Here is an 11118-nt window from a genome sequence, read left to right as displayed (position 1 = left end):
TTCCTGGAGCAAATTGTCTATCACAGTCTGTAACATATAACGGTGTTCACATGTTATACACCATACATGTGATCAGCAGCCATGGGAATATTTAGTAGTGGTTCGACCAGATGAGTGGGAGTTCTTTGTTTCTTAAGTCCTGTTGGTTTTGTCGTATCACCTAACATTTTGGATTTAGCATCCACTTATCAGGGAGACCAAGCACCGTTTGTCTCTTTGCTCTTGGCTTACCTCGCTCAACATGATTCCTTCTAGCTCCATCCATTTCCCTGCAAATGCCATTATTTTGTCATTTCTAATGGCTGCATAATACTCCATTGTGTATAGATACAACAATTTTTGGATCCATTCATCTGTGGTGGAGCATCTGGGTTGTTTCCATATCCTAGCTATTGTGAACAGTGCTGCAATAAACATGGAGGTGCACGTGTCCTTGTATATTGGTTCCTGTTGTTCAGGGTAGATGCCTAGAAGTGGTATGACTGGGTTGTAAGGGAGGTCAATCTTTAGCTTTCTAAGGACCCTCCAGACTGCTTTCCAAAGTGGTTGTATAAGTGTACATTCCCACCAGCAGTGTAATAGCGTTCCTCTTTCTCCACATCCCCTCCAGCATTTGTCATTGGCTGATTTGTGGATGTGGGACATTCTGACTGGGGTAAGGTGGTATCTCAGGGTTGTCTTTATTTGCATTTCCTTCACCACCAGGGATGATGAACATTTCCTCATGTGTTTCTTTGCCATTTTTATTTCTTCATTTGAGAAGTCCCTCTTTAGTTCCCTTGCCCATTTAGTAATTGGTTTATTAGGTTTGGGAGGGATTAGTTTCTTGAGTTCCCTGTATATACAGGATGTTAACCCCTTGTCTGATATATTGCTGGTAAATATTTTTTCCCAGTTAGTTGGTTGTCTTTCTAGCTTAGTTGCGATAGATTTAGCTGTGCAGAAGCTTTTTATTTTAAGGTAGTCCCATTTGTCGAGTCTCTCTCCAACTTGTTGTGACCCTGGGACTCTGTTCAGGAAGTTCCTTCCTGTGCCTATTAGTTCAAGTGTTTCTTCGACTCTGTCCTGCAGTAGTTTCAGAGATTCAGGTTTAATGTTAAGGTCTTTAATCCATTTTGAGTTGATGTTGGTTCATGGTGATAGGCTGGGGTCCACTTTTAGTTTTCTGCATGTGGCTGCCCAGTTTTCCCAGCACCAGCAGATGAAGGGGCTATGTTTCTTCCATTGTATGTCTTTGGCTCCTTTGTCGAATATCAGCTGGCTGCAGGCCTGTGGATTTATTTCTGGATTTCTATTCTGTTCCATTGGTCTTCGGGTCTGTTTTTGTGCCAGAACCATGCTGTCTTTGTTATTATAGCTCTGTAGTAGAGTTTGAAGTTCGGCATGGATAGCCTCCCATATTGTCTTTATCCCCCAGAATTGTTTTGGCTATTCTAGGTCTTTTGTTGTTCTATATGAATTTTTGGACTGTTTTCTGTATTTCAGTGATGTACGTCATTGGGATTTTAATAGGAATTGCATTGAATTTGTATATTAGTTTTGGAATATTACCATCTTTACCATATTAAGTCGGCCTATCCAAGAGCATGGGAGGTCTTTCTATTTCCTAGTGTCTTCTGCAATTTCTTTCTTTAACTTTTTATAGTTTTCATTAAATAGTTCTTTTACATCTTTGGTTAGGTTAATTCCTAAATATTTTATTTTTTGGGAGGTTATTGTGTCCCTGAGTTTTCTTGCTCAAGGCTAATGTTCTGCGACCTGAGCCACAGCCCCACTTGCCTTTTGATGGTTACTTGTAAGTAAGAGTCTCAAGGACTTTGGTGGGGGCCCCAGGGAAGGAAGAGTAAACACAACTCTGGTAGGCGACCCCTGCCCCCTGGTGGCCAGATGAGGGATATGCAGCCCCATGCCATTGTTCTCTAGACTTCAATTTTGGGAAGTGACCAGGGCCAAGCTGACTTTTGTTCACGCTGAGTGCTGATGCATGCCAGAGCAGGTCTGTTCCCCCTAGGCCATGAGAGCTCCAGGAGGCCCAGCACCCAGGGGCACAAGGAAAGGAGAGGTCAGTTCCAGGCCGAGCTAAGAGCCTTTGCCCACAGACACCCCAACTTGGCCTTCCCTTCCTGATCACCATAAGACCTGTCAAAGAACAACCCAAAAAAAAACAAAATTGAAGCTATGACTCCAAGTGGAAGAGCTCTAGCATTGAACCAAAGAGCTCAGGGAAAGGGACCCCAAGCTTTGCTTTCAAGACCCCCAGTTGACTCTCCCCCATAAAACACAGGTTGGCTAATGTAAACTAGTAGGATTTGTGAAGTGTTTCTGAAGAATGGTGATACTGAAGAAAGCACCCTAATTCTAATGACAGCTGAACTCTGACATACAGCTATGTGCTGAGTCCTTCACAGGGTGCTGTTTGCTGGGGCTTTTCCATATTGGGGTTTTGTGCTGAGTCCTCAAAAAGGTGTTGTTTGCTGAGTCATCCCAAAGGGTGCTATGTGCTGAGTCCATTACATAACGTACTGTGTGCTGAGTCCTTCAAAAGGTGTGGTGTGCTAATTCATCCCAAAGGCTGCTGCTATGTACTGAACCCTTGAGAAGAGAGGGATGAGGAGAATTTTTCAAGTGTTGTGTGCCAAGTCCTTTACACAGGGTTCTCTGTACTGTCCTTCAAATGGTGCTGTGTGGTGAATCCTTTGTCAGTGTGGTATGTGCTGAGTACTTCAAAATTGTGCTATGTGCTGAGTCTTTTGAAGGGTGGTGTGAACTGTTTTACACAGGGTGCTACATACTCAGCCCTTCAAAGGGGGCTGTGTGTGCTCTTAACACAGGGTGTTATGTACTGAGTCCCTGGGAAAGAGTGCTACACGCTGAGTTTATCAAAGCATGCCATGTGCTGAGTCCTTTACACTGCGGGCTATGGGCTCCCTCCTTCAAAGTGTGCTGTGCTGTGTGCTGAGTACTCTACACAAGGTACTATATGTTGAGTCCTTCAAAGGGAGCTGTGTGCTGAATCCTTTACACAGGGTGCTTTATGCTGTTTTTTGAAGTGTGCTGTGTGCTGAGTCATCTCAAAGGGTGCTATGTTCTGAGTCCTTGAGAGGTTGTTATCCCCAACAGTCTCACACACACACACACACACACTCACACACACACACACAATCACACACACACGCACGTACACACACACACACACACACACACACACACACACACACACACGAGGGTCACTGTGTACCTGGTTGGTGTGAGATGGAGGAGAGTCTCCTCCACCAGGGGGGCTAAGAGAGAATCAATTCCCAGGGAAGGGACTGGCATTGGGGGGGAGTGCTGTGCTGTGGTGAGGCTGCAATTGCCATGGCCTGGAAGGCTTAGGGCCTAATCAGGGCTGGGCTTGCAGCCAAGGGTGGAAGGAGGGGCTTAGTGGAAAAGTGGACATGGCCAAGGGAAAGAGGGGGCAGGGGCCAGGGCTCACTGAGATGGCAGCAGTGCCCAGGAGCATGGGGGAAAACACTGGGGGAGGGGGCAGGCACAAGGTGGCCCAGGAGAGGAGTGGGGGCAGAGAGAGAGAGAGGAGAGAAAAGAGCAAGCACATGCATAAGGGCAAGCAGTTTCATCATCTGGCGGCCTCCCCAAACATTTGCACAGGTCCTGGTGGGGAGCACAGAGCCTATAGAGCTGGCACAGCAGGCACCCTGCCACGGGCAGCCACGAGGAGGCGCGGTGGTCATGACAGCCCTGAGATTGAGGTCCTGGTGTAGTGAGCACGGAGGTGATGGTGGCAGGGTCAGCCTTGGAAGAGGAGGAGGAGCAGAGGCCTCGTGCAGCTCCTCTATGTTTCCACAGATACACTTGCCTCCTCCCAGCAGCATGGTGTGTCAAACACAGTGCTTTCAACTTGGACCCGCATTGTCTCTCACAGTCGCCCAAAAGAGATGGCACACCCCTGGCCGGTTTTCAGCCCTGACCCGGTCCCAGCCCTCAGTCCTTGGACTCCAGGCCCACATGCACACAAAGCCACTGCCTACAGCTTCTCCCAGCAGCACAGGTGAGTGGCTGCCAAGGGCCCACAACCTGTGAACCCTCCCGCCCCACTTCTTCCCCTGCTGACATGGACCCAAGCCTCTTGCCTCCCCTCTCCCATCCTTCTCTCACCTGTGTTGCACCCCACAGTCTGCCATAGCCCTACCACAAATGTTCCCCAGGTGAGGGTGAGAGTGGGTGTCGACCCGGGGATCCCACCCCCATCCCTAGTGGTCAGTGTCCCAGGAAACGGGAAGATGCAGGAAAGAGTGAGAAGGAGGAGCCACAGAGCCCCTGGCCTGGAGCAGTGGGAGCAACACAGCTGTGCATCTTCTTCTCCCTGGTGGGAACCTGGTGGCTTTAGTCAGAGGTGGGGAGCAGCACCTCACCTGCCTTTCTGGATCTTTTCCTTTTTGCTGGGGGTGGTGGGTGTTGGATGGAGAAGATAGGCCCTCCTTGCTGTGTGAGCCCTTGTCTTTTGTGCTCAGTCACCCTTTCCCTTGAAGAGGGTCCCAGAAGAGCCCACTAGGGAGGTGAGGGCATTGGGAGTCAGATAGAAGGTGAATATCTGGGAGGAACACACCCCTTCCCACACACATACACTCAGCCTGTTCCCCCCCATCCCAGCTGTGAACAGTCCTCACAGGGTAATCACATTTCCTAGCTCTGCCAGAATCTGCTGGTGTTCCAGGTACATCTGGTCTCCTAGTCCTCCCCAAGAATCCACCAAGTCACCCAGACTCATCTAGGCTGGAAGTAGGGAGTCCATTCATGTATGTAGCCTTTAGGATCCCATCCATTTCCCCAACACTGCCCCCACCCCAGGTCAGACACACCTCTGGGACACTATGACCCCCTGCTTGTTTTCAGTCCTGGCTCTGAGGAGCCACCAATCTCAGGACAACACCCAGCATCCTGACCTGAGGTTTTGGTGAATGGTGAGTCAAGGCTGGTTGTTCCCAAGGGAAAGGGTCTGGCCCTGGAGAAAGGGAGAGGCAGGGTGGTTCAACATCATTAGAGCGGTGCTTCCTTGGATCAAGCCCCTGGTTCTGACAATGGAACCCCCGTGCTCCAGCTTGCACCTTGTCCCAGAGGAGGAACAAGCAATCTCAGGAGAGGCACTGCTCTGAGTCTGTTTGTGTGTGTGTTTGTGTGTGTGTGTGTGTGTGTGTGTGTGTGTGTGTGTGTGTGTGTGCAAGTGAGAGAGAGAGAGAGAGAGAGAGAAAGAGATCATCTTTCCCTTATACAAGTAGACTGTCCTCAGGTGAGTGATCAGTTGGCAAATTGCAGGTACTGCATGGATTAGTCTTCTGTCACAGTCTGGATGTGTGTGTGTTGGGAGAGCAGGGAGATGAGAAAAAATGAAACTATATTTAAGTCATCATGTCTAAAAAGAGAAAAAGCATTTTATTTGTGTGTGTGTGTGTGTTGTTCTTTTTTCATCAATGCCAAGTACGAGTCTAGCCATAATTATTGTTTTCTCCTTCACCGTTTCATGGCTCTTTTGGGGGAAGATTTCAGTAGATGTTCTTTTCCACCAATCTCTTCCCTCTGTCCTGTATCCCACAGTAGCTGCTGGGCCTGCATAGGTCTCCCCTAAGATGCCTATGTGAACCGCAGACCAGAGTGGACACCTGTGCTTCTGTCTTCAGCCTGAAGGGTTGTGAGACGAGTGTGACCACAGCCGCACTCTTCCAGCCAGACCGTCTGCTCTCGTGTGTATTGGGAATGTGTCTACAAAACATAATGAGGGACTGAGATGTGGGGGAGTAGGGGAGGGGCTGTGAAGCTAGGAGGGACTGGGGAGTGGTGAACGTTGTTAAATATTAGATGGTTCACCACGACCGAGGATGAGGGGGCAATCTTACCCAGGGCATTAACGGTGTCCATGGGCATCTGGGCAGGGTGCTCCAGGCCCCCAGTGGTGGCGTGTTCCCTCCTGGGGGAGTGCACCGGTGGGAAGCCCTCCCTGGAGTCCTTCAGACTCCAATCTGCATACCTCTTAGGCCGTTTCCAGCTGGGCAGTGGTAGGCAAGTGTGGTTCCCCTCCTGGAACTTGCTCGGTATCAGGCCGTGGCAGTTAGCTAAGACTCTCTAAATGCCAGTTTCTATAACTTGCTGTAGGCTGTCTGGAAGGAAAAGGGGACCGCTGACTTTGGAACCCTTTACGTTTGATTGGGACAACTGAAATGCCACCTTTTCCAGGGTTTTTTCTTGAAGCTGGAAATTTCCACTAACACCTGGGATTATGGGTCAAATTAGATAGACCACTTCAGCCACCAAACAAGGACGTTCAAAGCAGCACAGGCAGAGTTCCCCAGCCAGATGGTCTCCTGCTATGAATGTCGTGCCTTGACGGCCTTTATGCAGCAGCTGTTGATTCTCCTCTGGCTCTCTCTAGGGTGACCACCACAGTCGAGGATGCCATGGGGAGCAGAGATTGTGACCTCACCATCCCTAGCCTGCCAGTTGTGAACAGAGATGATTCCCAGCACCTGCACTGGACTCTGGGAGATTCAGAAACCCGGGGCACCTCGAGGATCCTTTCTCTGCAACATGAAACTTGGGGGCTGGATGTGGTAGAACATCCTGGCTGGCCCGGGGGGGAGAAGAGGAGGCCCCTTGAGCCAGGCCTTCACCTCATGGCAACCTTGTTCACACTTGAGTAGGGAATTGAGTGCCACAGAGCTGGTCAGCCGTTGGCCAGAGATCTTTGAGAAGATAGGCATCTCAGAGGCCCCAGAATCCAGCGAGTACCTCGTGGCTCACATCCTTGGAGCCAAAACAGTTAAGTGCGGTGGCACCAGGAGGGCAGAAAGAGGGAAGAAGGAGAACTGGGAGAGGTACAGCAGGTTCCCCCCCACCGCCCAGGATGCTTACCTGTATGGGATGGGACATTTCTGTAGTATTGTCATAGGCAGATGCTCATTTATTTATCCAACAACGAGTTACAGTGTGCCAGGGTCCAGTGTATGGGGAGGTTATAGAAGATGAAAGGTTCCAGTGCTGGTTCCACAGCACATGAAGCAACCTTGGTTTGAGCTGGATGCTGGAGCATCACTCTTGTCATCCTAGCTATTTAGGAGGCTGAGTTAGAAGGATAGAGACTTAAGGCCAGGGCAGGAAAGACTTTAAGGCTCGTATCTCCAACTGACTACCAAAAAGAAAACGCCAAATAGTCTGGTTCAATAGTGGGGCTACTGTGTGGTCCAAGGACCACCTTTGAGTCACTGAGCAGGATTCACTCCCTTTTCTACCAGGTGAAACACACCTGTAAAATTTGCCGGCGCTCATCCCAGATGTGCTTGTGTGTGAAAATTACTGTCTCTAATGAGGTAATGAGCCCCTGGTTTTATTTTTTCTGAAAAGGATGGGTTTTGATGTTTCTAGTTATACACGTAACTAGTTGTAAAGGGAAAATATATTAGAAAGGCGGCCTGCCCACCATCTCCTCCATGTTCCTGTCTCAAAGGTAATAAGGGTAACATACCACATTGTACCACCTCAGGCTGGTACAAGTAACCACTTTTGGTATGGGAGGACTTTAGATTAGAGGTACTGATGGCAAAGAATAGGAGAGAGAGTACATCAGTGCATCTTACTCTGAAGGATTCTGTAACCCTGGGGGAGAATAGTTTTTGGATATGACAACTTTAGGCCTGTTCTCCCATCCTGAGAAAAGGAGTAAACAGAGGTACATACAGGACACAGATGGAACTATCAGCATACACACACAGACCAAGAACCTCAGACACTTAACCCACATGTCCCACACCACTCAATTTTGACCTCTACAGATATCCCAGTTGACAGAGAGACCATCCCAGATTGCTTCTTGAGGATGCTGCAGATGACCTCTGGAGGATGTCTCATATATCCTCTCTAGGAGGCCCTAGATGACCTCTCATGGAGGTTCCAAATGGCTTCCCAAGGAAGTGTCAGATGACCTCCAAAGGAGTTTCCAGATGTCTTTTCAATGAGGATGAGATTACCTCTCGAGTAGCTCCCAGATGGCCACTCAAGGCCACATATGAACTCCAGAGGAGGTTCCAGATAACCCTCTTGAAAGTGCGACAGATGACCTCCAGAGAAGGTCCCATATAGCTTCTCTTGGAAGTCCCAGATGATATATGAAGACAGTCAGATTTTTCATCAAGGTAACCCGAGATGGCCTCCCAAAAAAGCTCCACATGACCTCAGGAGGTCGTCCTAAATTGCCGCTTAAGGAATCCCCAATGAATACTTTTGAATAGGTCTCAGGTGGCCTCCTGAGGAAGCCCCAGATGACCTCTGGAGAAAGTCCAAGATGGCCACTGGAGAAGGCCCAAGATGACCTCCAGGGTAGGTCTCAGATAGCTTCTCAAGGAAGTTGCAGATGCACTCTTGATGAAGTTCCAGATGGCTTCCCAAGGAAGCCCTACATGACCTATCAAGGAGGTTCTGGATGGCTTCCCAAGGAAGCCCCATATGACCTCTCAAGGAGTTCCCAGATGGTTTTCCAAGAAAGCCACAAATGACCTCTAGAGGGGGTCCCAAAAACAGGCTGGCAAGCTTGCCCAAACGCACCCCTAGAGGTACCTATATGACTTTTGTCCATGTTGGTCCTCTGGAGACAAACACTCAAGGCCCTGAAAGCTGACACTCTCACCTGTGGGGAATTTCCCCTGGGGCCAAGGGCTGATGCCATCCAAACGGATTAATTTCCATGGGGTCTCCAAAAATTCGGACCTCTATTGTTCAAGAGAATCCATCGGGACACATTTAATATAATAAATGTTCTCCAAACCACCAACCCCCAAAATTATGATATCCAAAGCTCCAAACATCAAAGGGCAAGCCTTTTTTCCCTTTCCCTTTGTCTCTCCTTCGCTACAGACCTATACTTCCTTTGAAGTCTTTCCCTTTTTCTCTTCTACCAGTTCCTTCTTCTCTTCAGGCCTCTCTACTCTCCACAGGCCTGAACTGCTTTGCCTGGGTCGTCAGTTGCCATCCTTCACCTCCTGCTCTCCCTCAACTTCCTCTCCTCCCAGGTCTTTCCCCTTCTGCTATCACACCACTTCCTTCCTTCCAGGACTTTTCAATTTTTATCTCCTCTTCCATTGCTCTGAACAAGCAGCATATATAAAGAATGTACCCCTTCTCCACTCCAACTGCTAACAATTTTCAACTGTCACATCCCAAACTCCCCACAGCCCAATCACTTCTTAACAGCTCAACACTTGGTGATTAATGTATCAGCCCCTCCCACAGAATATCCTATCCTTTCAAGCTGGCCAGGAGATGGGACCACGCTGATTATCGGACCCTATAGATTACCGGGGCCCTGCTGAACTAGTGAACTAGTAGCAATTGAAATTCCTCCTTGTGAACTAGTAGCAATTGAAATTGGAAATTTGATTGTGATATTACAAACTCATTGTGACATCACAAACACATTTTGACATCATCATTAGCACGACATCACAAACCCATTGTGACAATATTGTCATTGTGACATCATGATTTCATTATGAGAGCATTATGTGTGACATCACATTTTCATTATGAGAGCATCAGCTCATTGTGACATCACCAAACTCAATGACATAATCGCATTATAACAATTGTCATTGTGACATCATAAACACATTGTGAATGCCTATTCTGTGATTTCATTGTATTTCAAATGTGGCATGAGAGTTGATATCAGAAACACATTTTTGTGCCTACATAACCATTTTGACATCATAATCACATTGTGACATCACAGTGCCATTGTGATATAACTAATACCATGTGACATCACAAACCTCTCCTATCCTCCTAACTTCTGTGAAATGCTGACATTGTGATATCTTAGAACTTTTTGCCCTCATAATTTGTTTCCAACCTCATATTTCATGTATGACATGAGATACCAGAAATCCACTGTGACATCATGACCATTGTGACATCAAACTGACAGATGTCATGAACATCGTGTCACATTGTGATATCACAAAAAGTTTTGATGTCACAATTAGTTGGTGAGGCCATACAGGTAAGGGGTCACACTAGGTCTATGATGTCACAATTGGTTGGTGATATCCAAATGGCATAAAGTTTCTCAGTTGTCATGTAATCACAGAGAATCTGAGTTCACAAATGAACTGTGGTATCTCCAAAGGCATGTGTTGTCACAAATGTGATGAAGTCCTAGGAGGATTGTGATGTCCTAGTGTGACACAATGTTCATGATATCTGTCAGTATGATGTCACAATGGTCATGATGTCACAGTGGATTTCTGATATCACATATCATAACTGAAATATTATGTCTGAAAACAGATTATGAGCTCATAAAGGGCCTAAGACATCACAGTTGTAGCATGTCACAAGACTAATGAGGACAGGCACATGTTTGTGAGGTCACAGTGTGTTAGTGATATCACCATGGCACTGTGATGTCACAAAGTGATTGTGATGCCATATATCTATGAGATCACAATGATTTTCTGATATCAACCCACATGCCACATTTAAAATAGAATGAAATAAGAGAATAGGCATTTACAATGTGTCTATAGCATCACAATGACAGTATAATATCATAATGCTATGAGGTCATTGTAAATTGGTGATGTTGCAAGGAGGTGATGCTGTCATAATGAATATGTGCTGTCACACTGGTGATGTGGTCACAAAGGGTTTGTGATGTTACAGTGGCATATATGAATTCAATTGTCATGTGTTCAAATTGAGGACATGGGTACACAAAGGGACTGTGATGTCACAAATGCCTTATGTGTTTTCAAAGGTACTTAAGGGTCATGATACCTTTAGGATTCACAGTTGTGATGAGGTCACAATGGGTTTTTGATGCTATAATGATTTTGTAATATCTCAAACACATGTCCAATTTGAATTGCTACTATTTCACAAAGTGCATACAAGTTCACAGAAGGAGTGTGGAGTCCTAAGGCACATGAATCTTTTTAAATGTTATGAGGCCATATTAGGTTTCTGAAAACACAGTGGAACAGTGATATCACGATGGCAATGTCAACTCACTACATCATGTCAGAATATTGTTTTGGTGTCACAAATAGTTGATGATGCCACATTGGTGATGAAATC

The sequence above is a fragment of the Dipodomys spectabilis genome, unplaced genomic scaffold (genome assembly GCF_019054845.1).
Source record: "Dipodomys spectabilis isolate Male_0828 unplaced genomic scaffold, ASM1905484v1 ptg000055l, whole genome shotgun sequence".
Taxonomy (NCBI): Eukaryota; Metazoa; Chordata; class Mammalia; order Rodentia; family Heteromyidae; genus Dipodomys; species Dipodomys spectabilis.
This window is presented reverse-complemented; position numbering follows the sequence as displayed.